The 27,790-nt window shown below is 40.0% G+C and overlaps 1 protein-coding gene across 2 annotated transcripts in view; it reads left to right on the top strand.

Moving 5' to 3' along the window:
* Positions 1-27,790, top strand: part of LRRC3B (leucine rich repeat containing 3B) — a 436,067-nt gene that overhangs the window by 174,780 nt on the left and 233,497 nt on the right. The window contains exon 1 of one of the 2 annotated variants that reach the window (XM_034662091.1): positions 27,290-27,383. The exons of the other annotated variant lie outside the window; for it this stretch is intronic. The gene's annotated coding sequence lies outside the window, so the exon portion shown is untranslated. Of the gene's footprint in view, positions 1-27,289; positions 27,384-27,790 lie in introns of those variants that run through there. 2 annotated transcript variants of the gene reach the window in all.

The raw sequence follows: 27,790 nt of genomic DNA on the forward strand, positions 1-27,790 counted from the left end.
AGTCATTTCCCTCACTTCAGTTCTTGTCTTTGCATGTGTATGCTTCCTGTTCTAAAATACAGGCATATCAAATTTTCAGCTAATATGTCTCTAGTGTTCCAAGGAATATCAGCTAGCATTGCTGAAGAGAACCAGTCCATCGGTGATGGTAAAAATAAAAAAAAATTAAAATTAAAAATAAAAATAAAAAATAAAATAAAGTAAAAATTAAAAAAATAAAAACTCAAGTCAGGGACCAAAATAACAACCCAAACAAAACAAATTAAAGAGAACTCCTGTAATAACTACCACTTGATGGTATAATTTGTCATAAGAACTTTACCTCATCTCCTTGAAATAATCCACCACGAGCTGAAAGTAAGCTTCCAAGAATAAATATTATTAGTAATTTAGCTTTCAAAGTGTTAGTCATCTCTACGAAATCTTAAATCTGACTTATTTCCAGATTTCCTGTAGGGCGGTGTTGAAGAACAAATACTTGCACGCACTTGCACACAATTTTACCTGTGTCTGTTTGGTATCGGCAAGAGTAGATTGCCTTGCTTGGGAGCCTGGCTCTAACCTCCTTGAGCTGTATAACCTTGGGCAGTTAATCTCTTTGTGCTTCCATTCAGTTTCCATCTGTAGCACAACTCTTTTCCTGCTGTGCCTTTGTCTTTTTCCCACAGTACCCCTGGCGTATTTAAACATACATTGGCATGAAAACAATAGTAGTTATTATACAATTTTGACTACGTATAGCTTAGCTGAGTCACATCATATGGTCTAATTTTTATTTTTATACATTTTCATTTGTTTTCCTTAGAATTACAAACTTGCTAAGATTCTAATTTTCTTATTTATTTTTAAAATATGTTGTTTTATTATCTTAAGAGTATGGAGAAATTTAAAACATGGACTACTTTTAGAGTGTAGAGAATAATAAAACGAACACTTGGGTACCCATCTCCTGTAGGTAACAAGTAAACAATATGAAATATCGGGAATATGGTGAGACAAAGGAGAGAAAATATTGAGAGTGTATTCCTTGGATTTTTCACTGATGAATTGAATGAGTATGTGTATGAACAATTATCCCCCATGTTATTCAGTTCTTTGAAGGTGACACTAATCTGCAAATCCCCAAAAAAGGGGAGATTTGTTGGCTTACATTTGGCCGTTCCTAACATAATAGACCTTATGTCATGGGCCTGGGGTCTAATGTGGATTCTGCCCATTTACTAAGTGTACCTCCTTTCTGGGGACTAAAGAAATAATCTGAGGAGTGTTCTTGGTTACCCTGGATCCACTGTTAGATGAACTTGGGCCAAGTTTCCGTCTATTACCAGATTTCCATAGGCCCGTTCTCTGTGGTATCCAGTGTCTCCAGGGATTAGCATAAGTTCATAGCCAATATCTAATAACTCCCCAAAAGGTCAGGCTGTTTCCCCTTTTTCCAGAGTACAGTTGCCCTGGAAAGTGGCTACAAATCATTCTGAAAAGCTTGGGGAAAGAGTACATTTTTGGTTAGGCTATAGGATCCTTCCATAAGGAGATGGACCTTCCTCTCAATTGAGGGGCTGGGGGATCTATGATTTAGGTCTGAAAACTGGTAAGAGACCAGAATCTCTACCATGGTATGAGTTAGTTTCTTCTCAGGCAACCAAGACTATTTTTGCCAATATATGTCAAGCAGAAACTTAATAGACTACCAGTTTATTTCATCTTTATGGACTGTGTGATCAATTAGCCATATCACCCTGTTATCAGTAGAAATGATGGATTCCTTGAGAACTACCAAGGAAGAATTCTCCACAGGCTCATAGCTTTTAATTTTTTGTTCTCCTCACGTTTGCTCTCTGGGGTGATCTGTTGTTCCCTTACTGACTAGGTTCATAGCCACTTGATCTCCCAGTGCCTGTACTTCATCCCGAGCTACTACTGGTGATAAATTGAGTAATTGTGGCTCCACCATATCCCCAGATGATCTTTTTTCTATTTTCTCCATCAAAGAGGAATCTGTGTTCCTTGACTTTGTGAGCAACTCCATCCCAGAATCTCTATCTTGAAGGTTTGGTCCTTGACCCCACTCAGTACCAATTATAGTATCTAGTCGGGGTCCCATGACCACACCAGATGTTATGGTCCAATAGGGTAATTTGAGGAGTTTAATAAAGAAACAATTTACAAAGTTGTGCGTAGTGTATATGTGCGGAGTCCATTCTTGCCTGGCTTAGGAGTATCAGAGTGATATCATTGGGGTTTAAATACTAGGAATATAGAGTTTCAGCCAGTCTTCATGTCATCAGAGGCTACCGCATCTCTACTTTCCATATTTCCTGAGGCCTTAAATGCTGATTCTCCCAGGGTTTCTATAGGACAAACTTGCTCTATTTTTATATATATTTTTCAGCACAAGCAATTAGGTCAAAGCTGTCTCCATGTTGCCACACTGGTTAGCACTCTTCCAATGTCTATCCATATCCAAATTTTGAGCTCTCTCAACTACTGTGGGCTCTTCTGTGTTGATTGCACAGTAACATATTTTTTAAGTTCCTATGCTTTCATTTTACTCGTGTTTTTAGAAGGTGAAAAGATATATATTTATATATATAATTTTATATTTAAAGATATATATTTTTTGGCTAATTGGACATTTCAGTCATGGGCTTTTGTTACAGAAAATGTGCTTTTGTTGTATACAATATTTTTGTTGTTATAAATTGATACCAACCCATATCTCCTTAATTAACTTAACTCTATTTAGATTTTAGTTCTGTAAAATCTCATGACATTGGACCTTTAAATGTTTAGTAACTTTTCTGGAAAAATTAGAGCCCATGATATTCTCTCTGTAAAGTATTTTTTACTCCTTGGGCAACAGATCAAGTTCAGCATGATAGTCTGTATTTGACAAGAGATGGAGATGATCTTCTAACCTTCTCTGCCTTCCCTCCCATTAGTGGGAAATTAAAGGTGTGCATGTGTGTGTGCGTGCATGCTTGCACGTACATTTGGTTACATTTAAATTATGTCACCATTAGAGCGAATAAATTTAGAAGTATCCAGCTTGTAGAATAATAGTAACTGTTGATGCAAAGAACATAATTATTTTCTTTATTGCCTTAATTCCCAAAGATACCTTAACTATTGACTACCAGCTGTAGGCATTAGAAGAAAATGGTTATAAAATGCAGATTTTAAATGTGAAATTATCACACTATGGCAGATTGTGGTTTTTTTTTTTTTTTTAAAGATTTTGCTTATTTATTTGAGAGAGAGAGAGAGAGAGCGAGCACACACGTGTATGAGTGGGAGAAGGTGCAGAGGGAGAGGGAGAAGCAGGCTCCCTAGGGAAGCAGAGGGGTTCAATCCCAGACCCGGAGATCTTAACCCACTGAGCCACTCAGGCGCCTCTGGTAGGATGTTTTTAAGATAAACTTTAAATTTTTTTTCAGACAAATTTTCAGGAAAACTCTAAAGTCATCAAGTTATCGATCAATCAGTGACAAAAACAAAATCTCAGCCGCCAAAATAGCATAAACATTTGAGTTAGTGCTTGAATCTTTTAGTGTTTATTATAGCTCAAAGGGTTCTGGAATAATTATTCCTTTAGTTTCAGTAGACAAACTGGGAAAAATCAAATGGAACTATATATTTTCTTAGACAGTGATACATAAACCATAAAATATTGGTAAATACAGTGGAATAAATAGATTCAGCTGTAAACTTTAAAGCACCATTGAAAATTGAAGATTGTCACTTTTGGGGTTTTAGTGGAGGCTTTAGCACTAAGATATCACAGCATTGTGAAATAATAATAACTAGAATTATCTATATGTGCAAGCCTGTCCACTTGATCAACTGAGCAAGGTAAAAGTTTCTCCTCATTTTGTTTTTTCTTGGTAAAGTAGTTTTAGAGATAAACTAGCTCACTGTGCAAGACTTTTTCTTCAAATGTTTGTACTTGGGGAAAAAAAGCATTTATATAAATTAACTTCCATGTTTTTTGAATAAGGAAAGGGGGACTTAGTAATATCTCATGACATTACCCAATTCTACAATAATGTATGGTAGAACATGCTTATTTGTTTGTTTGATAGATTGATTACTTATTTACCCACATGTTTATGCGTATGCTTGTTTAGTCATCCATTTCTTCATTCATTCAATAAGCAGAACTGAGGGCATAGTACGTGAAAACAATTAAGTCACTCTGGAATGCCCTGCATAGTCCTTGCTCCCAAGAAGCTTGTTGTTTCATGTAGGAGGTAGACGTACATTAACAGCTGATTACCCATGGTGAGATCAGTTTAATGAGCATTGTTAGACCATATACTTTACTAAGAAAGACAGTTATTGTCCTGTTCCCATTATAGACTCGGTGCTTAGCACAATAAATGCTGGTTGAATATTCCAGGCAGTACTAGGTATCATGCAAGCGTAGAGGTGGAATAACTAAGCCTGCCGTTAAGGGGCTGGTGGGGGCTGACTAAGGAGGTGTGGACTAAGAGTTAATCAGATGACAGTGTGTATGGGCAATGTGCCAAATTTACCAAAGACAGGCAAGGCAATGTATACATCTTGAAAATGGTAGCACATAAAGGGTGAGGCAGAGTGACGAAAGGTAGAGAAAAAGACAGAGATCAGGTGATGAAGGGGCTGGTTGAATTGTTGGAAAGTTTATAAGATGTTTAGAGCTCTATTAATCAGTGTTTGCTATGTGATGCTATATAGCAAATAACCTCAAAATCCCAATAGCTTACAACAAGTATTTTTTCTTGCTCGCTTTACATGATGGTGGCTTTGGGTTATCTGCTGTGGCTTTTTTCTCCACTGCGAGTTTAGATCGGCTCCACGTTCCGGGACCCAGTCTCAAGGACCCCTCTCTAGCACATGTCCTTCTCATGAGAGGGCAGAGAAGCATAAACACACAATCAAATTGAAGGCTTCTTCTTGGCAGATTTGTTACATCTGCCAAAGCAAGCTACAGGGTCAAGTGCAATACCAGTAGGGTGGGAAAGTGTGCTCTTCCCATGAGGAATGACAAGGGCATGTTGCTGCAGTCCTTTGATAGGGGAAAGATAAAGAATCATGAGAAATAATGCAATCCATTGCAGGGGGTTTCCGGTAAGCAAATGGCAAATGACATTTTAAAGGGTAACACAGAAATAGGTTCAGAGGAAATAACAGTGAGATATTTAGCAGTGTTACAAAGGAATTGGCAGTGTGGGGAGGGGGGTCCCATTTCTAGGACCTCAATCCAGAAATGGCTCCTTTTACCTCGGGATTTATTTGGCCCCCCCAGCTCTCTATCAGAGTGGACTGATGGAACCGAGGTTGTAGCCGCAGAAGCGGCACATTCAGCTTTGCAGGGATGAAGAGTCGACTGGCATAGTGCATCCTTCAAGTTAGAAAGAGGCCTTTCTAGGGGCACATGCAGAGCAGACTGCAAACTTTCTGCAGAACATGTTAGAAAGAAGATCCCTTCCATAGGGAAATAACCCAAAGTTATCTGCCGTGTGGTGACTGTGTTCTCTCATTAAGTAATCCCTTTCAGCCAATGTAGAGGGACTAGATCATTAAGTGTCCTACCTGTCTCATGAAGTAGTTCCACTTTAGAAATGGAGAAATATGACTAAGAAAAAACACGGTGAAATTATCCAGGATACACATATATATATACGTAGGTGTGTATGGACACGCTCACGCGTATGTTGATGAGGGTCTGTATTAGCTGTGAAGTCCTGGTGAACTATCGAAACCACTCTAATCCTCCATTTCTTCATTTGCGAAATAGGAATTATAGTAGTACCTTCACAAAAATATATTTATTGTGGGAATTAAACTTGCAGGTGGGAGAAGGTGGAGTGATAGCATACCAGGACTAGAGTCTTGTTCCAGATCAGCAGACTTTAAACTTGGCTCCACCACTTACTTGCTGTGTGACTTTAAGCAAGTTTCATAACCTCTCTGTGATCAATAAACTAATAATGTTGTTGTGACAATTCATATAATGCCAATAGTTGTATTACATTCTAAGCCATTTTCTGGCTTCTAACCCAAAGTTCAACATTTGTTTTAGTTCTCATTTTGTGTGTAACATCAACCATGGGCAAATTTCTTTATAAGACTGTCTCAGGTCTTAACTTTTTTCAAAACTTACCATTGTTTAAACATTTGGGGAACATACCTTGTGTCCTTGTCCCTTCAGCGGTATTTTTTCAATAACATAAAATGTATGCCTCCTTATTCATCCATCCATTCATTCCCTGACGCCTGTCTAATTCTGCCCCTATACTTGAGAAGGCATGACACCTACGTGTATGATAAGAAAGGGACATTTGTAACCCTCCTGATCATCGAGGAGGTTTCCTTAAGGATCTAATTTCCCAACAGCAGGAGCCCGAGTATGGGTTTTCTTTTGTCTCTTTGTGTACTGTGTTCAGTCACCAAAGTTCATCTTCCCTGCGTGAATTGAGTCTCCAAAGTATCTAAGTCTATGGACTTCAGAAAATGGCTTTGTGGATTGTAGCTGACAGACTAATTTGGCAGTCACACATTGGGACTCCCTGAATCATCACGGACTTCCGCCATCTCTCGAGGGAAGCTAAAGGTCTGCGATAATGTACATCTTACACAGTCGACTGACTGCCTGTGGTCACCATCTTCAAGATACATTGGAGAGCAGCACTTTACATTACCTCGCACATTGTATTTTATAAAATACTTTCCATTCCATTATGCCATTGCACATTCGGTAACCCTGAGAAAGAGACAAAGCTCACAAAAAGGCAGTGTTTTGTGAGCACTTCTCTGCCATCGGTATTCATCTAGGCCCTGAGTGAGCACTTACCAAGGTTGGCTCCCCAGGTGGGGAGGAAAACAGCAAGGAGCAGGGGTGTGTTTCTTCTCAGTAGGATGTAGAGGGCGTCACGGTCCTGAGCTGGTACTGTGAAACAAGGCACTAGGATCAGCACTGTGTCTCACTAAACCTTTTTTAAGATATCTGTCTTTGTGCTTCTCTTCCATTCTACATCATTTTCATCTATTTCAATTGCTAAATAGCATTTTATTTAAAAATGCACCCTTAAAAGTTGTTTGCACTCTATCTTAAGATAAAACACATCACTATCAAGTGGAGTGATGTAAATTATTTCATGGGAGTCTATAGGCTTTAGAATTCCAAGACCCAGGTATGTGTTCTCACTCTGCCTTTCAGTAGGTTTCAACAATTTTGAATCTTTCTTGAGCCCTCAGTTTCATTATCTGTAAATGGGGTTTATTATATGTGAAGCCTCACGTGAAATTAATTACTCTGAAGCATATTTAATGTATGAAACATTATTGCACAGAAGCTAGAAGGTCAGGCTCTGGAACCAGACTGACTGGAATTGAATCCCACTCCTACCATTTACTAACAGTGTGCCCTGGGAAAATGTATTCCATATATGCCTCAATTTTCCCATATGTAAAATGGGTTCTTCAGAGGGGTTTGTGAACAGTTGATACATAGAAAGAACTTAGAGTTAAGCTTGACATAAAGTAAGTGTTCAGAGTGTTTTAGCAGCTATTATGGGTAGTTAAGCATCTTGACTCCAGATTTTCGAGGTTAGATACAGTTATCTTAACTCAGAGAAATATAGTAAGCCTAAGGGCCTAAAACGTAGAGATAGCCCCTGGAAACTGTTATTTCAGACAAAAATTAAACTAATCACGTACAGGCATGACAACATCCCCGGTTTTAACTCCATTACGTAAGTCATTACTCATTCCGCATAAGTGTTTGATTGTGAGAGCCCATACATTACTGTGAGGGTCTTAAGTAATCAAAACCATAGGGTCTTGAGAGCTGTCTTCAGCTATAAGGAGCTCTTTCGTTGAAAGGCTAATCATTTTAATTGTTGAAGAGACTGTCTTTTCAGGACCTTCCTAGAAGAGGAATTTCTTCCTTTCTTCCTTTTGTTTTGTTTTGCTTTTTGATCATTTTTAGTGTTTGCTATACTCAGTACAATCTCACTGGCAAATAACCATGCTGGGCAGGCAGTGTGAATGGCGTGCACACCTCCGTTTGAAGAAGGTCTTAGGAAGTAAGAGAGGCAATTAAACACGACTTTCTGCCATCCAGCTCATTTCAACATTTTTCATATTTTGTGTGGAATCTGCCACATGCTGAGAGTTTATTAAATGTATTAAAAGGCCAGCAGCTCTTCTATGCAGAACATTTATACACCTGGGGTACAGGTTACCATCTGACCGCTCCATCTGATAAAAATGATCCTCTTTAACTCTGCCTCTGTGAACAAGCCATTTGTGACTGCATGGAACTGAGGGCTTGTCATCCACACCATCTCATTATGCTCTTCAGGCCCTCCAGCCTCCTTTTGGGTTTGCTTCCCTATGAGCCCTACAAAAAAATACTGATTTTTTCACCCTGAAAAAAATAATAATTTGCCACTTTTGCCCCAGAATCACACATCTTTCCGAATGAATGACATGGGGAAATGCACATTCTCTGGCAAGACCCTGAACACCTGGTTTTTGTGTCTTTCTTATGATCTCTCAATCTATGAATCATTATATAGGTGTTATTAGTAATGGCATATGAAGGGTATTTCTTATTGGGAGATTGGAACCAAAATGGCGAAAGAGTTTTTAGCTTTAATTTGACCATCTTTTCATGTCGTTGTTTTTTATTCTCTTGAAAACACAGTAAAAAAAACAAACAGAGTTTAGTGAGTGAATCTGTTTTGGGCTCAAAATAGATATTGAATGAAATGATAATTTTGTATCTATTGAGAAGACTCAGGCAGTACAATGTTCTGATGAATTAAGTTTTCTCCCTAAGTTAAGGTAAACTGATTGAGTCCACGGTGGTGGTTAAAAACCGTGTGTGTAAGTCAGGATAGGTTAGACAATGCTACGATAACAAGCACTATGAAATCTCAATGCCTTCGTAAAATAAATGTGTATTTCTTGCTCTTGAAAAATCTTCTGCAAGTCTTGGTGAATCCCAGGGCAGCCACTTAATATGTAGTGTCTCAACATTCCAGGATACCGATTTGATGTCACCCCCATCGGAACATATGCTTACATGTTTACTGTCTCAGGGGAAGGTTAGGCGAAGAATTAGCTTACCACCAAAACCACTAGTCAGAACTAGTGACATGGACCTACTTACTGCAAAGAGGGGAGTGGAAATGTAATATATCTAAGGAGGGAGGGAGAACTGGAGCTCTCAGTGAGATCATATGTGCTCCTTCATCCCCACTTTTGCTAAGAATCTTGACAGAAGTAAGCCAAAGAGATATAAGTGCCTTTCTGCTATTACGACCCCAGGTGGAGGAACTAATAGAAAGCTTGGTTAACACTTATAAACAGAAGTGGGGAAAGAACACTAGTATGTGTGAGCCCAGCTTACAGATAAAGCCGTTTTAGTCAGTGTGACAGTCATTTCATGAGGTCATTCTGAGACCCGGCCCTATTTGTCTGATACTCTTTGGCATGAATGGGAGGGAGCCGTTACCATCAGGTTTGCCTTAAGCCATGCCCAGCCTGTCAGGAGGCATTTGGTGACCTAAGGGTCATTCACACTGGGGGCAGGGGCAGAGTACTGGAAGAAAGGCTGGTTGGCTCGATTTCTATCTTCTCCCCTCTGCCCACAAACCCAATAAATAAGCTTCTTTTTGATGTGCATGTTTGGTCCTAAAGAAAGCTGAGTTCAGTTGAACTTCACAGATGGGCTGGGACATGCCAAAGTTATGTTGTTAACTATTATAATCAGCTCACAAAAGTCAGTCTTAGTCCTATTTGGATTACAAAGGAATACTAAATGGCATAGATCTTTTATTCTTCAAGTACAAATGTAAATCATTCGGATGTGTTTTCACTAATCCAAGTCCTAATGGGGATACAAAGATGAGCTTGGTAGAGTCTGTTCCCTCAGTAAGACCATGGTATAGCATGAAGGCAAGCATTCTTTGTATGTGTAATTTGTGAAAACAGAGAGATAAGTCCAACGTGCTGAAGTGGGGGGAAAGAGTGAATTATTAACTCTGGTCGGTAGGGGTGGAGGTGGAATCAGGAAAAACCCCAACAAGTAAAGGTCAGGCCTGAGGATTGAATAGGTGGGATTTTTGGCATGGAAGTCTGAGAATGATGCTGGGCTACCATGGGAGACACTTCTCTTAGGTCTCACAATCAGCAACGAATTTGTTTTGATCCTTGATATGATGAAGCTTGCAACTGACTAGGTTTCCTTCTTTGCTTTGGCTGACAAGAGGTACACAAGCGATTGATTGGGGCCACAGCACACAACTGTACATGTTTTTATGGCATAGATCTTTACCTCCAAATTAATCTTCTGTTCTCTCTCTTACCACATCTTCCTTTTCTTTCTTCATCTGTTTTTTAATTCCTGTTGTATATTTCTCTATAAATCATCTCCAGTTCCTTTTGAACACATTGCGAAAGAAAGAAGAATGGAGTATTCTTGTAGCATTCTGCAGGTTTTGTGTTTTTGGAAGGGAGAATGTGAAGGAAGAAGACAGGATATCTTCATCATTAGCATAATAAGGAGGGCTGTTTGAGGCCCAAGTCTGGGAAACAAGTTAGGGGGTTTTCTCTGTCATTTGTAGAGATAATACAGGTCAATAGCAGAGAAGTAGTGCTGGCAATGTAAAGAGAGAGAATAAGATTCAAGATGTAGTTTGAAGATGTACAATGCAAGATATGAGGGCTTCTTGGAGATGGGGAATGACTTCCAGGTTTCTGGTTTGAGGTACTGGGGTGGATTGTGGGACCCCTCACTCAAGTACAGAAACTGAAGAAGGAGCAAATTAACAAGTCTGTAAGGAGTTTCATTTGGATACAGTTTGTTGGAGATTCCCGTGGGAAAATCTAAGTTGTGAATTTGTAGCACAACCAAGGCAGCAGGCCAAAGCTCTGAAGATGCTGTTTGGAACATAGCTGAGGTGATAGGTATCATCAAGTTCAGGTAGAGAAGGGAAGGAGTGAAATCAGAAGGGCTAAGAGACCGAGAGAAAATGGTGGATTGCAGAATATCAATATTATGTCTGGTAGAAATGTAGTAATAATTGAGGAAGAAAGATGCGAAATTGTGGCGAAGATTGTGGGACTGTGAAATTGAAGAACTTATAGGAAGAAACATTATAGGAGATAAACAGGTATAGGATGTGTTCCTAGGAAGGGTGTGCACATAGAGATTGTAGGTGATGGTCGTTGTGGTAAAGGAGGTGAAGGATGAGAACAGGTGGGGACTTGTCATAAAGAGGAAGATTCCTATGTGTTCATTGAGCATGTGGGAATGATCTGTGGCTTTTTGGTAGGTAAAGATCTGAACAGGTAAAGTGTATTATGGCCAGAGATTTAATGAGGATATTTCAGAATGTCATGGAATGACATGGAATCAGAAGTAGGAGCTAGAAAAATAAGTAGTATTCCAGCATTCCAAACAAAGCCCAAGTGATGGGATAGTTGTCTCTGCCTGGTTGTTTCACAAGGCTGATATGTGGACAAATGAGATAAGGAATATTAGAGTGCATGGCTAGAACACAAACTTAGGAGATGTTGATGGTATGGAAACTACAATCCTGAATTTACAATCCCCCATGTCAATTACCCCTCTCACTCACAGGATTTGGCTCATCGTGGCCTGAGGTTGTTTTCACAAGTCCAGTCATGACCAAAATGCAAACTGTTTTGGCATGTAGCCCCAGGAACCATAGCACTGGTACGTGATTTTTTCGTTCATGATGTATTCGTGCAAACACAGAGATTGATTGAATATAAGGATATTGGGTAAAAATAACATTAAAACTGACATGGATAAATGAGAGCATAGAATTAAAAATTTACTTACGTGTTTAAAGTAGAGCAAAACTGTGTGGAAATTTCAAGATTTATGTGGATACGTTTGTTCCACTCTACCACATTTTGGGGCACCATGCTTTCTCTTCTCCTTGACTGCCAGTGTGTAATAGTGGAAAATGGGGAGCATTCATAGTCACACTCCGCAGATGCAGGAGCCATTCTGAAAGACAATGCCAGAAGTTGCTCACTGAGAGCATTGCCGATATCAATGGATAGCTTTCTTCAGGGCTGACATTGAAATGTACAGGAATCTTTTCAAGTGTGAACTCTGGGAAATTTGGGCCAGGCTTCGGGCACATTTCCATACACACCCATTAGAAGTAACCCAAATATCTGATAACGGCAGGATCATTAAGTTCTTTATAATACAACAATAATACAACATTACAATGATGATGTAAGTATGTATTCCATTATATGGAAACATGATACATCAATTTTTAAAAGAATATTATGAAAGTGTTTCACATAAAACTCAGTTATTACTCGTATATATGTCATGTTATATGAAAAAATCAGGAAATGTTTATATGAAGATATTAACAGTGGTTATTTGAGAGTAGTAGGATTTGTGTACATAGGTATGATTTAAATTGTTTTTTCTTTGTTCTTCAGTATTTTCTAATTTGTCTACAACACATATTGCTTGTGTGATAAATATAATAATAAAGAGAAAATAGATAGAATAACTATGGGGAACTCACCATAGCATTGGGTCCTCTTAGAAAACCCATTTCAGGAAGAACAGTTTATTTATAGTGGATAAATTAGATCAGCTGTTTTTCTGTTCCCGTGTTCCCATAATCCTAGCCTGTGAACCTGCCCCACCAGCTTCAGTCTGGCTAGTGAGTAGAGCATTGCCTGTTGATCATGCTGTAAAAGTACACTAGACTACAATTCCTCCTCAACTTTGAAGGTCATGGATTGCTTCCCGTTAACCTAGTGCAAACTGGCTTTATGCTCACGTTACTTTTTTGCTTTGCTTCTAATTTGAGTCTTGAGGGAAAGTCTTCAAGCCAGCTTTAGAAGGAGAAGCTGCTGTCATTTGTGAATGCAGTTAATTAGAATAACATTTGCTTTTAAGTATTCAATATTTGGCACGGTTATCAGACCTAAAGGTTATGTTGTCCTATCAGATAAGCTGGGCTCCCAGGGATGTCTGTTGTCTCCCCAGACTGGTGCTGGCTAAATATAGGAATCCGAGGTAGATAGGAATAATTGCCTTAGATATTAAATCCGCACATTTTAACCATGACGCTTATTTAAGTCTTTCATGGCATTATTGGCAAGTGGATTTTCTCTGTATGGGCAACTTGCTCATTGCTAAAAAAATTTCTTGGCAAGTGAGAGAGGAGAAGGTTGATTCCGCTCAGCACACTGGGAGGTTTAACAGGTCAAGGTAGCTATGTCAGAGGGGAAGCCAGTTTGGGCAAAGGCTGTTTGATTATTGGCAGGGCCTGACATGCATTCCTAAGTGGCTAAACTGCCCAATTAAGAGAAACATCCTCCGTGGAGAGCGTGAAACACTACCCCTACCCTGCTTTCCACAATCAGCTGACTATCTAACCGAACTGCTCGAAGCGTCGTATATGTCTACACTGGGAAATAGCTTCCCTCCTCTCTCTAAGGATTTGCTCATGAAAATACCTAATGTTTAACTGTGACCAAAGTTCTGTCTGTCTGTCTGTCCCATGTATCCTGTGGAACTGGGGTGGAAAGCTATCATTTTACTCTTTAATATAATCATATACAAATATAATCATCAGCTTTGGAGGAAAAAAAAGGGTAAGAAAAGTGTATATTTGGTAAGAGCTTGGGAGACAGGAGGGAGGAAGCCAATGTGGGAACACTGTGTTCTGCCTCAGGCTGCATTTCTAAGTTGCCTGCCCCCCCCCCCCGAGGAACTAACACGTATTGACAATTTCACTCAGAAACCATAGTTCATTGTAAGAGATGAATGATGCATGAATAATATCAGCAATAATGCTCAGTGGGGCCCAGGTTCATGAATAGTTTCAAAAGGAAACCCTGGTTGCTTTGATGGCTTCATTCATCATGTTCTGGAGGAAGAATCCTGGTGTCCTGTGTGCCTTTCTGCTTCAAATCTTTGGCCGAAATAAACAAGTAATGTAAATTTCAAAAACAAAATCAAACACTCAGTGAATTCCATTAATAAATTAAATAAATACATAAAACTATTTCCCCTTTCTCATGAATTCAATTAAAAGCAAACTACTAGCTTGAGGATTTGCCTTCAGTCCCTTTGGCAATGTCATATTTTCTGTGGCCAGAGGTGCCAGATTTGAACGCCCTTCTACTTGGCCAGCCATACACTGGTTACATTGGGCTTTTCTCCTCTTTACTGTAGGCCCCTCCAGGTTGCAGGTTTACTATCTGCTTCTGTTCAGCAAAAGTTTTATTGAGGCTGATGTGTTCTGTAGATTGTAAAACATGATCCGAACCGTGGTCTCCCTGCTCAAGGCAGTTATAGGCTGGTTGGAGTCAAAGTTTCCGTCCTCACTGGTATACGGAAAAATGGAGGTAATTGTTTAAAAGCAAAATAACGACAGGTCATTTAGGAGAAAATCCCAGAGAACGTATCATTAGTGGTAAATGATAAATGCCATTAATCTGTGCTTGGAGTTCTGAGGAAAGACAAAACACTGGTCAGAGCAGTCTCCCGAAGGATTTGAGAGTGGAAATAGAAACATTAATAATTCCCCTTCTCCCTTAACCTTTACTTTTCTGGGGGTTAAATGGCACCTGCCCCAGGACCTCTGAGGTTGGAGGAAGCTCATTCCATTGCAGTGGTTGCTCTCAGAATTCAAGGATGCAAGAAAAGAGAACTCAGGTAACCTCCGGACATGTTTCAGCGGCTGGTCAGACCTGGTGGAGATATGGAATGTTCCTGGGGACTAGGGAGCGCTCTCATGCCTCAGGGCACTTTGGTACTCCACGTTTAGCATGATTTCGCTTCCCACTGAGAGGTTTTGTTTGTTTGTTTAAATTGATTTACATAGCTGCTACTGGAAGTCTTTTCTCTTCTCTCCTCTTTACCCCTCATTTCAGTGACTGACTTGTGGATTTTGCTGACTGCCTTCTCCTCCCCGAGAAAAGAGTTGATTGGCTACTCTTGCTGTGTATCAAACTATCTTTAAAACTGGAACTATGTGATTTGCTTGTGGTCGTGTCGGTCCCGACTTCGCCTGGGGTCTGCAGAGGTGACTCTTGTATTCTCCCTGATGTCCATGTGGATGGGAGCATCTCGGGGGGCTTCCTCCCTCACAAGTGATGTTTGCGATAGGAAGTTCCCAGGTTGGGGTGGTGGGGGACAGCCTGACTGGAGTCCGAGTCCTGTCTGTGGGGACCTATTTGCCCCCTGTTGGCTGGGTTCTTCATTTCTCCCCACACTCGCTCTCTCTCCCTGTGTGATCTCCGTCCTTGGCCAGCAGGGCACCTGGACTTCTTACATGGTGGCTCAGTAGCACGAAGGGAGCAAGGCAGAAGCGACTGTCAGAGCAGATCGGATCAGACATGAAAGTGGTGAGGACAGATTTATTCAGTGAAAACAGCTGCAGTAGGGAAGAGAGTCCAGCATGAACGGGACTCCACCTCACTGCAACAAAGGCCAGACACGTAGAAGGTTGGGGTGCACTAGGGGAAGGGTGCTGAAGGGTACACGAGGGTCAGTCCCTGTGACTGAGCCCATGTGTATTCTAATTGGCACTTAGAGGAGAAACAAAGGTCGCACATCTTTTTTTCTTTTTTTAAGATTATTTATTTATTTGAGAGAGACAATGGGGGAGGGCAAAGAGAGGGGGAAGAAGACTCCCCACTGAGCAGGGAGCCCTACCCGGAGCTCCATCCCAGGACTCTGGGATCATGACCTGAGCTGAAGGCAGATGCTCAACCAACTGAGCCACTGAGGCACCCCCAAAGTTCTCATGGCAGGAGGTGGTGGTGTAAGTTAAAGCAAGGCAAACGCTGAAATTGGGCTCTTATCTTTCCCCAGGAACTAGGAGCAAGGTCAACAGTAATCTCCCTGACTGTTGGCTCTTGGTTCTTGAGGAAGTAGTTTGGGCAGTAAATCTACATCTCAAAAGGCAGAGGAAGGATTTATACTAAGACTACCTTCCAGGGCCTATCTGTCTATCCCCGGGCTTTGGCTGAAATGAACAGCAAACTCTCTTAACAGTGCTGAGCCTTCTCAGGTTGGCATTTTAAAGGGAGGTGGTGGTGGCGCCGGTTGGCAGAGGGACGTGGCCTTATGCCGCTAGAAGCCCTGTTATCATTGGGGCAAGTCTTATAATGCAGAGGTTTGGATGGACCCATTAAGTGCTGAGAGTTTTCTTTTTTTTTTAATAATTTTTATTTTGTTATATTAGTCACCATACAGTGCATCCCCAGTTTTTGATGCAATGTTCCATGATTCATTACTTGCGTATAAAACCCAGTGCACCATTCTACTTCCCTCTGCGAGGTATCCTTAAGGCCTTAGGTCCAGAATTCCAGAGCTTCATTTCTGCTGCGTTCTGTTGATTGCAGCAAGTCAACAGGTCCGATACAGATACAAAGGGAGGGGATTGTCCCAGGGCAAAGACTGAGAAACATTGTTTATTGGGCCGCAAGTGTGACTGAAACCCAATTACAGTTACATTTGTCACTCCCAAGTGTGGGCCAGTCTCGTGGCGCAGCATACACATGCCAGGCCACCAGCCAACTCATAGGCATCTGCCCCTCCCTTAGGAGGAAATCTGGCTCTGGCTCCACTCAGCTATGGCAAAGGTGGTTGGATTCGCTGCCATGAAATCCACATTAAGCATGAAAATCGACACCTAAGGCAATCCTCCTAGCAGCTTTTTTCAGACAGGTGATCTTTGCATAGCAGGTGTTCAGCATTTCCAGAGACCCCTTCGTATGACGATGGCTCCTTGCCTGGCGGTCAGCTCAGAGGATACTTAGGTGTTACATCCCAGGGATTTATCAGGTACTGCAAATTATTATTTTTTAATATGGCCAGATTTTTTGTTGTGGTTGCAGTTATTGCTGCTGGTTTTTACTGCTTCAGGGAGTCAGCAGAAAAGAAGTATTGGCAGGACTTCAGAATCCCACTCCTATGACTTTTTCCAACTCAGGTCAGTTTTATTGGCACATATGATGGAAGTGTTGTATATTGATAAGCCTATTAGTATTTTTTAAAAGATTTTATTTATTTGCCAGAGAGAGAGAGAGAGCACAAGCAGAGGGAGAAGCAGGCACCCCACTGAGCAGGGAGCCCAGTGTGGGACTTGATCCCAGGACCCTGGGATCATGACCTGAGCCGAAGGCAGACGCTTCACTGACTGAGCCACCCAGGCGTCCCTGATAAGCCTATTAGTATTAATCCAATGTAATATGGGGGTCACTTAAAGTCAAATATGTCAGATATATATAAAGATATATATATCAGAGAGAGAGAGAGAGAATATATATATATATATATATATATATATTCTAGAGCAATGTTCTCAGTGCTTTTTCAATTGTGGCTCACCTGGAGGATGATGTCTATACTCTTTCTCTACAATTCCCAGTATGCTGGTTGTAACTGCATCCTTTTCCCCCAACAAAAGGCTTTTTTTTTTTAAAGATTTTATTTATTTATTAGAGAGAGAGAGCGCACAAACAGGGGGAGCGGCAGGCAGAGGAAAAGGGAGAAGGAGCCCGATGTGGGTCTTGATCCCAGGAGCCTGGGATCACGACCTGAGTGGAAGGCAGATGCACAGCTGACTGAGCCACCCAGGGGTCCCTACAAAAGGCATTTTAAAATGCAAATATGGGAGATTATGATTATGATTGTCAGAGGAATCACCCTAATTCTGCTCTAACTTATAGATGATATAAATTCAAAAAATCATTTGTTACCCTATATGCTGCAACTTCTGGGAGACACAAACAGTAGAGCAGTCAAAAGGACAGACAATTCTGTATTAGAGTTCTTGTTTTTGTTGTTCAGGACAGTCTTTCGAACTTCGATGTGCATGGAAATGTCCCGGGAGTGCTGTTAGGCCTCAGAGGCGTATTCGGTATAGGTAGGGTGGGGCCCGAGATTCTGCCCAGAGAGGATGCTGATGCTGGTGCCCAGAGCCAGTGACTTCCTCCTATGAATGGAATGCAGCCAGAGCTAGCGGATGTCACTACAGAGATGAGGTTTTCAAAGACCGTGACCTCGGTCTTGCTCACTGTCTCTCGTTCTCTTTTTTCTACAAGCCTTCATTCTAAGGAAGGCAAAGCGCTGTGTTATGAGTAGCTCTCAGAAGAGGCCAGAATCCTGCTGACAGCAAACATGAACAAACTTAGAAGTGGCTCCTCCCTGAGAGAGCAGAGCCTTGAGTGACTGTGGTCTCTGCCGACACGCTGATTAGAGATTTGCAGGAGATCTAAGCCAGAGGGCCCAGCTCGGACGTGCCCAGATTCCTGATCCCCCAGTAACTGTGAGATAATGTATGTCTGTTGTTTTAAGCCATTACATTTTGGAGTCGTTTGTTTTGCAGAAATACATGACTAATGTACATACCATCGCGCATATGCTGCCTCTTACACTCATTCAGCAAACAGTTATTGACCGTCTCCTAAATGCGAGGTGTGGGGAAACAATGGAGGCGAAACAGATGTCACCCCAGCCTAATGTCCTGGTGGGAGAGGCCAACATAAACATTAACTTATTCATAATTGAGAATTTAATGGAAAAATAACTTAAAAATTTCCAAGCCGCATTAAGTGCCTAAGAAGGAAAAAAAAAAAACTGAAGGGGAAAGCTGAGATTGGAAAATTATAATGATGATGATAGAAGCAAAGGAAATGGGAAGTCAGCTGCTGAGATGGAGAAGGAGGGGACCTCTCCAGGAGGAGACCTTTAGGCAAAGACAGGAGGGACAGAAAGCAGATGACCACAAGGAGACAGTACTGGAAAAGGAGGCAAGGCTGGGTCACAGGAGGTCTTAGAGGCTGTGCCGAAGAATTACTTACATACGATGTTATTCTAACTGCCTTGGGAATGCCTTTGAAGGGCTTGAAGCAGGGGGCAACATAGTAGCATGTGTGCTTTGACCAGATGAGCCCTACCGCTGCATGAAGGCTGGGTCTGGTGGGGCAAGAGGGCGTGTGGGGAGACCATCAGGGAGCTGCCTTGGTTTTCCAGGCTAAGATGTCAATGACTTGCACTAGGCTACCAAAAGTGAGATGAAATGCCATGGATGTGTTTACTATACACAACACCCTTCCCACCCTGCTCTCACACCCACCCATCCAGACCTGCAGGTATTCACGAATTATCTCAGAGATTTTCTCCTCCAGAAAACTGTCCCAGATATGGCAGACTGGGCTAAGCCACTATGGAAATCTGCCTCAGTGTTTAATAAAAACTTAACAAGAATCATATAGAATATGTATATATAGTTTGGGCTTTTTTTTTATAATAACTATTTCTTTGTTAGATTGTCAGCTCTTGGATGGGGGGCAGGAAGAGAATTCTATTTTCATCTTCAGCACCGCAGCCCTGTGCTAGGCACATAGTAGGTATTCAACAGATATTTAATAGACTAATTCGAGACATTCTGTGTCCTTCATTGTTTTGAGACCATTGATGGCTTCACCCTTCGTATGGAAACGTGCTTCTCTCCATCAGAAGATAATGAATATTTAAAATATTCATCCATTGCTGAATCTTGGAAGCTCTGTGTTGATGTTTTTCTTTGGTTGTCTTTTTTTTTCTTCAGTTTCTCTTTTTGAAACCTATATGGAATCACAACCATAAAAATTAACAATTTTATCGATATTCTCTGTGACAATTCATAAGCAAGAAGGAAAGGATCAAGCAGCTTGAAAGCAAGGCGTAATTTGAGTCAAGACATATGTATTTGTTTATTGGACCCCATGCAGAGGGTTGTGATATGAAAAACATGTAAAAAGAAAACAGTATCTATCTCTCTGTTTCTCCCCTCCTCTGACTACCTGCCTTTCACTTCTTTTAGATTTTCCCTTCTCCCTTTATAGGCCCCTATAAAGAAGTTCCTGTGCCATTTATTGTCCCTGACAAAGCCACACTTTTACTGGACCAAGTCCACCCAGAGTACGATTATCAGGGCACCAGACTCATAAGAAAATTGGCAGAAATTGGCATCACATTTCTGAATAGTCGCTAACTCTTCATTAGATCACAGAAGATATTGACTGGGTTATACCTGTGAATTTGTAGTGTACCTCATGTCAGCTAGAGTTGAATATTCTTACCTTAGTTACTTGGATTTCTCATGTGAGAGTATAATATTGTTTACAAACTTCATTTTGATAGAAGAGTTATTAAAGTAAAAATATACCAAAAGTTTAGAGAAAGTTGAAATGGACGGTCCATTGATGGTTCCTAATGTGGCAGCAGAAAAAACAAAAACAGGAACAAAAATAGTGTCTTAAGTGCTTAGTGTTGGATGACATTAACACTTTTGCAAAACTCTACAGTATAGAAAGTTTTTGATACTGAACTATGCGTTGTACTTAGTTCTAACACATCGTATTGCCCACCAGTATTTCTGTAATGGTAGATTGTGCATTCAGACTTCTAAGTGTTAAACATAAATGACTTCTAGTATGCTTATTTCCAATTCTTTGTTTTGTTGGCTTTATTTTTTTTTAAGATTTTATTTATTTATTTGAGAGAGCATGAGCAGGGGGAGGGGCAGAGGGACAAGCAGACTCCCTGCTGAGCAGGGAGCCTGATGTTGGTCTGAATCCCAGGACCCTGAGGTCATGGCCTGAGCCGAAGTCAGACGCTTAACTGACTGAGCCACCCAGGCACCCCTAGTTTATCTTTTGACTTTGCTACTTCTATATATTAAAAATTACTAGTTTTATTAAAAAATACATAATCAGCTTGTGTGGACATGTCAACAACAATAACAAAAAGGAGGAATGACTCAAGAAAATTTAGACATTTCCATTTTTTCCATTTATATTCCATTTGGTATAGCCAAAGGTTCTAACTTGTAATTTTCAAAATAAAACATTTGGACAGAGGCTAATGCATTTCACTGGTCAGATAATTTTATTTTGTTCTTCCTTATTAATCCATGAAAAGCAAAATGTGAAACACAATTGAAAATATATGACATTGAATTTTGCTCTTATCAGTTATTAATAGCAGAATAGCAGAGTGGGGGAAGAGGCAGAAAGCATGACTAGAGCCACAGATATATTTTCCAGATATTTTTAAGGCTAATGTAAAAAGATGTAGGACATATTTTGGTCATTTGCTTTCAAGGCGTTGTAAAAAGTCATAAGCCCTTCAACAAGGATTTTTTGATTGTGGTCTGCAGGCAGGGAACCTATAATATGTCTCTCGCTATTCTATACAGCTGAAGACTTCAGGGGAAAGGTCACCTCGCAAGTGTGACATACAGGCCAAGAAATTCTGTTGGAATTGCTGGCTATCAGGCCAATATCTAGGACATCTGGAAGTATAATCATTTCACTCTAGCTGTGGTTCTGTTCTCAAGTTAACTGTATTTCATTCACCATTAAACTTTCTCTCAAATCCTTGGAGGAAAGCAGTTTAATAAATTCATCCACAGGAAGTTGCTTATGAGTGAAACAAGAGGAACAGTAAATATCATTTGTTGAGTCGGAACAATGGTCCATAAGGTATAACTGATTATCATAGTTTATTTTTAAGCTTCAGCTAAAGAAACTGAAGCTTAGAGAACCTTTATAACATGTTTAAAATTATAATTAGTAAATGGGAATGTTAGGATGTGAAACCAAATTATGTGACTCTGAAGGCCATGTTTACCTGACCACCATTCTAAGGTATTTTCAGGAGAAAGAACCCATTTGAGGCATGAACAGTTAAATAAACAGAGATTATCTCTAATGATAACATTCCAGACATTGTGGTAGATGGATGTGGAAACATTTTCTGAGAAGTGATAGATAGAGAGTATTTAAAATCACAATATAAAGACAATGTCCTTTTAATTGTGGTATTGGAAGCATACAATGGAAGAGAGGAACTGAGTTCAATAACTTTGGGCTCTGTTTCCCCATGTCATTCTCCCCTTCTACCATTGCCCAAGAGCTGTGGTTGATTCTGGACCAGTAATCAGTTTTCTTTGGCTCAGACAATTATATATACATATTTTAATTAATTAATTTTTAGAGAGAGAGCACAAGTAGAGGGAGGAGCAGAGGGAGAGGGACAAGCAGACTCTATACTGAGTGTGGAACCCAATGCAGGGCTCAATCTCACAACCCTGAGATCATGACCTGAGCCAAAATCAAGAGTCATTGCTCAACTGACTGAGCCACCCAGGCACCCCTGTATATTTTAAATTGAACTAGTTGTCAAGATTTTAAAATATATTCACTATATATAAAAATTATTATTTCAATTAATTAAAAAAATTGGGAAACCTAGTAATTCTGGGCTTGCATTCCCTCGTGGCAACAAGAAGCCAGAACTGAGTAATGGCCAGCTCCTACGGATGGGGCCTATGCTCCTTCTAGTTTCTCACCACCCTTGCCCAGTCTGCTACCGTCATTCATGCTACATGTCTTGCAGGGCGTCTGAGTGCAACCTGCACTGGTCTCTATAGCTGCTCAGCTTCTATAGGCATTTGGGACCCCTGTTATACCGCTAATGCAAGTTATGTCTGTAGGCAGGCAGGGACTTGTCTCAAATGACAGCTCTGTATTTCAGTGGTCATGTACAGAATACTTAGAGCAGTGGTTCTCAGACTTTACCTTGCATCAAAATCACCTGGGGGACTTGTTAAAACACAGATTGCTGGCCCCAGCTCCAGAACTTCTGATTCAGTAGGTCTGGAGAGAGCCCAGGAGTTTGCGTGTCCAATGCGGTCCTAGGGGGTGCCAATACTGCTGATCCAGGGACCATACTTTGTGAACAGTGCTTTAGGGAAAATGTTTTTATGGCTGTGAACAAGAACACGGTAAAATGAATACTCCGTCTTCTACCACCTTTTGTTCTTTCCTGCAGAACTTGCTTCCTGTTTTTTTTTTCCTTAAAATTATGTGTTTTATTTTCTCCAAAATAAAACCTTTCTTTTTGTTTTATTTTCCTGAAATTTCCTCCACCCTTCAAGATCTTTCAGCTGGATTAAGAATTAAACATATATTAGACAGGGTCAGCAGTCATCCACCTGCAATGGCTTAAAGACAGGCAGGTAGTCTTGATGACCTGCAATGGCTTAAAGACAGGCAGGTAGTCTTGATGACCTGTAGACTTCCTCCTTGCCTGACTTTTGTTGTATATTTCTTCTTTTATGATATCTTTTCATGTCCTGCATCATGGCGACCATAAACTCATGGCTGCGGTCCAGATGCCCCCTGCACTACTGCCAATCCCAGCCCGATTTAAAAACTAGGGGCTTTTCTATTTCCAACAGATAACAGTCCAAATCCATATCTTCTGCTAATCTATTTATATTACACAGATGGCTGGAATCATCCAGAAGAATCACACTTTGAAATATGGAGAAAGTGAATGTACAGCAAGAAAAAAAATAGTTTTTTTTTTTTCCTCCTGGCCATTTTCCACAGTGTGTATTTTCTTCATATACATATATACTGGTTTTTTTAGGGGGCCAAAGATGGGCCATCCCAAAATGTGCCACTCTGACATATTTATTATTTTAAATAAAAGTTACTTCAAAAGCAGTCAGTGCAAAAAGAACACTCTGACCCCTCTTTGTCTCCAAAAAGCAGGAAATAAATCTCCCATGTGAAGGGTACCCACTCTGTACCAGAAGGTAAAGTGATATTCTTATCACTAGAGATAGGAAATTCAGAGCCAAGAAGGCTGCATGAACAATCCTTGTTACTTTTATTAATTTACTATCCCAGCCCAAGTTCTCTTTAGAATTCCTTACTAACTAAAGCTCCTGAACATAACTTTTCTTTGTCTTGTCAGTTCCTCAACAAGTTTATTATCTCTATATAAAAAGCATAAAAACTGTCTGCCTTGGCCATTTCTTAGATCTCAATTTCATTATTGGGCCTCCATGCACACATAATTAAACTTTTTTTTTTCTTCTACTGATCTCTCTCATGCCAATGTCATTCTTAGATTAGCTGGAAGAATTTTGAAAGGTAGATGCAATTTTTTCTTCCCCAACACTACTTTTGCTCAATGTGTAGCTCATTTCCCAACTCTCTCTTTAAATAAATTGGGGTATATGCCATGTGCCTTCAAATCTTTCTCAGTTCAGCTCAAATAAAGGGTGGCAAAATAACAGGACTGAGAGGCATTGAGGAAAAGTAAGCCCGATGTGCAGTGGCTTCCAGCTTTAGCAATAAGCAGTGACAGATTTCTGTGTAGCCAGAATCATGAGTGTCAATTTCCTGTATCCTACCTTGCACAAAGGCTGTAAACACTTCCTTCCTGCAGTGATCTTTCAGGCCTTCATTACATTTAATAAGTGATAGGAGGAGGAGGGGGAGGGGAGAGGGAGAAGGAGAAGGGGAAAGGGGAGGAGAGGGGAGAAGGAGGAGGAGGAGGAAGGGAGGAAGAGAGGGGGGCAGGAAATGACAACCATGGAGGCATATTTGTTAAGGGCTTCATTTAACAGGAATACTTAATGAAATGAAGATGTCCAATGACCAATATGAGGAAAGTGTGCCAACACTAGGATTTTCTGAGGTAGCAGATATTTTCGATCAACAATATGCCTTTAGTTGCAACTATGTGTAAGGCACAGCAGGTCCACAGATCTAGAAAAGATGGGAAGCAAAGTGTAAGTATACATTAAATAAACAGAAACATGAAACAGTGGTGATGTTATTTATTAAGCACCAATCTTATACCAGGTTCCATATAAATCATAGAATTATAGTCCATCAGAGTAACTTAAATTTCTATTTAATTATAAAGGTGTACATTCTTGTAAGAAAACCCATTATGAAAGCATGAAATTTTATGAAGCAGAGAATTTGAGTTTCAATTGTTCATTTTAAAATTCATTTTAAAAATTATTCTGAGTACAAAAATATTCCTATAGAGGGTTCAGTTTATTGCATTTCAATTTTTATTTATAGATAATTAGATATCTGACTAAGAGATGGCATAAGACAGACATTTGAAGCTAAAATCATTAGGATTTCAAAATGAAGATGAAGAATGTCAGGAATCATAGAGTAAGTTACTGAAGATCGCGATTTAGCTTACAAAGGTTGATTAATGCACAGCTTTTCAGATGTATCTTACCATGGGGTAAGGCAAAGTATAACTAAAATTTGAAAATAAGAAACCATTTAATGTTTTACTTTCCAGTGGGCAGTAGAGGAATAAAGCTTTTCTATAAGTTTTCTGCCTAAGTGCTGTTCCATCACTTGCTAAACATAGGATCTACTTTTAGTAATACATACTTACATTTCAGGACATCATTAGCTGCATTTTACTTATGTTGGAACAAGGGTCAGAATGCCTGCTCTTCCTTTCTCACTGTCTTTGTTTGGAAAAAAAAGAAAAAGATACATTAAGGAGTTGGTGTCAAGATAGGAAAAGTCTTCTAATGTGAATGGAATGGTCTTGGTAATGGTTTTCTCTTAACAAGTTTCCAATAATAAGAATTAAGGGGCAGGAGGAGGATGACAGGACAAATGATTTCTACTTAAAGGCTTTTTTCTTCCCTGTCATACAGTGAAGCACTTACTGAAGAAAATGCTAGAATGATGGTAAGGATCATCCAGATCCCCAGTCTTCTTTTAAGTCATCACTTAATTATAATGGTTCTCCCAAGATGAAAATGTGGACATATGAGAATGGAAGGGAATGAAATGAATTGGTGATGCCCATCCACCTCTGGTTTTGAGTTAGCAAAACTACTTCAAAATCACTTTTCTTCTCACTGGAAGATGTTTCTTAGTTGTCGTCGTCGTCTTCTTCTCCTTCTTCTCTCTCTCTCTCTTTCTGTCTCCCTCTCTCAAAAAAATACCACGAGGAAATGAAATGATTCCTTAAGAACCCATTTTTGTCTCTCCATTTTTGGTCATTAATATAGTTAGTGTTTTGATGAGCCCAAAGGCACAAAGTGCAAAGTGTTCCACCAGGTGTAACAAATGAATCTTCTTTCAAGATAACAGGAACCTCTCTGAGTGTGTGAAAAGCAATTTTCTAAAGAGTATCCAAGTGGTCTTCACTTTTCTAATATGGGTGAGTGCTCCATTAAATTTAACAATGTCTTATTAAGAGGTATTAATTGCTATAGATCAAGTCCTTTATCTAAAAATGGAGCAGTCAGAAGATTCTCATACCTTTTATTCTGTAGTCTCAGGATTACCAACTATCTCTATGTATCAGTCCCGATCTACTTAGATAAATGACAGTTTATAATATATTTGATTTTCTGACATGCTCCTCTCATCCTATACCATGGATGTAAGAACAAAGCATGCTTTTTACATCATTCCTAACGTGGATCTTGATCTCTCTGGAAAGAGTTAAGTGTGTGTTTTAACAGGTTGACCCTCTCCTGCTAAGAATTGGTAGCAAATTCTTAAATATAATTCTTTAGGTTTATTTTAGTTTGCTCACTGATTTTAGCTGAAACATGTGGCACATCCTGGAATACTTATAATGAGCCCAAATAGTTTCTAAGATGATGCCTCAAGTGATTTATAATGTACCTTCCAGTTGTGGTTATTGACCTCTAGCATATGCTCCTTGCCTAAGTGAAGTTTAAGCCTCCATAATCCCTCACTCATTTTATTCCCAAAGTGTAAGGTATAGACAGTAATTGGACTGTATTTTCTGGAAATGAAGTCTTATAGGAGAGATATGAGTAACCCAGTACTGGGTGAATATGCTTTTCTCCTGGCTTTCTCCTTCCCACTGTTTCTTGCTACATGCTATGCATGAACATTGTCTTCCTTCATTTTGGAGTGATAATACTTGAGATGAGGTTAGGGCTTTTGTTGTAAGGAGGGAGAACAAACCTCACCTTAATTTTGTTCTAAGCTTCTACATTTAACCTACTTAGGAAAACAAATCAGTAACAGAAGAGAACTTAGGCACTACTTAACAATGAAATACAGTTTATCTCTTTAATTAAAAAAAATCTGTGTTCTTATTTCAATCGGCTATCTCTGTAGAAAAGTAATTAGCTAAAGATAAATTTGGGGATGTACTATATACTGGCCAATACCATTTTGGTTGGCAGAATAATGGCTTCCTAAAGATGTCCTTGAGTGTTCCTAATCATCAGAAACTGTGAATGTGTTATGTTACATGCCACGGTGGGATTAAGGTTGCAGATTGAATTAAGGTTGATAACCAGTCGACCTTAAAAAAAGAGATTGTTTTGGATTATCTAGGTGGGCCCACTGAAATCATAAGCGTCTTTTAATGGAGGAAAGAGTGACCGATGAGATGGCGGTGTGAAGAGACTTGACTGGCCACTGCTGTTTTAGAAGGTGGAAGAGGCCACAAGGTGAGGAATGCAGGCAGCCTCTAGAAGTTAGAAAAGGTGAGAAAATAAACTCTCCTCTCAAGCCTCCAGAGAGGAAGACAGCTCTGCCAACTTCTTGGTTTGCCCAGTGAGACCCAGGTTGGATTTCTGACTTCTAAATTTGTAACATAATACATCTGTGTTGTTTTAAACCATTAAGTTTATGGTAATCTGTTACAACAGCAATAGGAAACCAAGACAACTATGAAGTACCATCCTAATGGAACCTCCAAGCCAAATTCTATTCTAACATTCATCGGGGTCGAGTAGCCCATTTTGAGATGATGTGCACCAGGTGCCTATGATTCTAATGTCCATCTTCCTTTTGTCAACCTCATTTTCTCTTTTTTTTAAATGTTTTTTTATTATATTATGTTAGTCACCATACAGTACATCCCTGGTTTCTGGTGTAAAGTTCGATGATT

Source organism: Ailuropoda melanoleuca, chromosome 6 (genome assembly GCF_002007445.2).
Source record: "Ailuropoda melanoleuca isolate Jingjing chromosome 6, ASM200744v2, whole genome shotgun sequence".
Lineage (NCBI taxonomy): Eukaryota > Metazoa > Chordata > Mammalia > Carnivora > Ursidae > Ailuropoda > Ailuropoda melanoleuca.